Raw genomic sequence first — 591 nt, forward strand, 5'->3', positions numbered from 1 at the left:
GCTAGCCACTACCAGGAATAAAACATAGAACAACATTACAGTGATATTTTTTTCAAGTAAGGAAATCGTTTCTCCGAAGAACCACAAGTTCAAACGTTACCATCAACAGGTCAAAAGATAATACAAATATAGTTTGATCTCATTTGGCCCGAGTAAGTTTAGAAAAAAACACTTGTATAGTGCTTCCATATTCGTATTTTACTGTGTTTAACTCGTATTGAGGAAAACGTTACCTCCATCAACAAACGTTTCTGTATTCAATTTATCTAATCGGTCCCTCGTTTTCTTTCAGTATAATGAAGAATCATATTTTTTTTTCGTAATATTACCTCATAGTCCCTTCCTCATACCTGAGCGCTGGCGCTAACAAGGTTACAGAAAACTTCAGTCAGGCTTCGGTAAAGAGATTCTTAGGCTTGTCAATCGGATTAGGACAGACGCAAAGTGATTAGATGTTTTTAACACTTGAGTAATACTGTACAACATTTCTAATATAGGTTTTGAAAAAAATTAAAATCGTTCGTGAAGGGGGTGGCATATTTCCTTTGACTGGAAAATAGCAGTTTTGTCGGGACTGTTTGGGTACGGTCG

General features: G+C 36.2%; 1 protein-coding gene across 1 annotated transcript in view; it reads left to right on the forward strand.

Moving 5' to 3' along the window:
- LOC119588689 (major facilitator superfamily domain-containing protein 12-like) overlaps positions 1 to 591 on the forward strand; it is a 36,240-nt gene that overhangs the window by 15,441 nt on the left and 20,208 nt on the right.

The sequence above is a fragment of the Penaeus monodon genome, chromosome 24 (assembly GCF_015228065.2).
Source record: "Penaeus monodon isolate SGIC_2016 chromosome 24, NSTDA_Pmon_1, whole genome shotgun sequence".
Classification (NCBI taxonomy): domain Eukaryota; kingdom Metazoa; phylum Arthropoda; class Malacostraca; order Decapoda; family Penaeidae; genus Penaeus; species Penaeus monodon.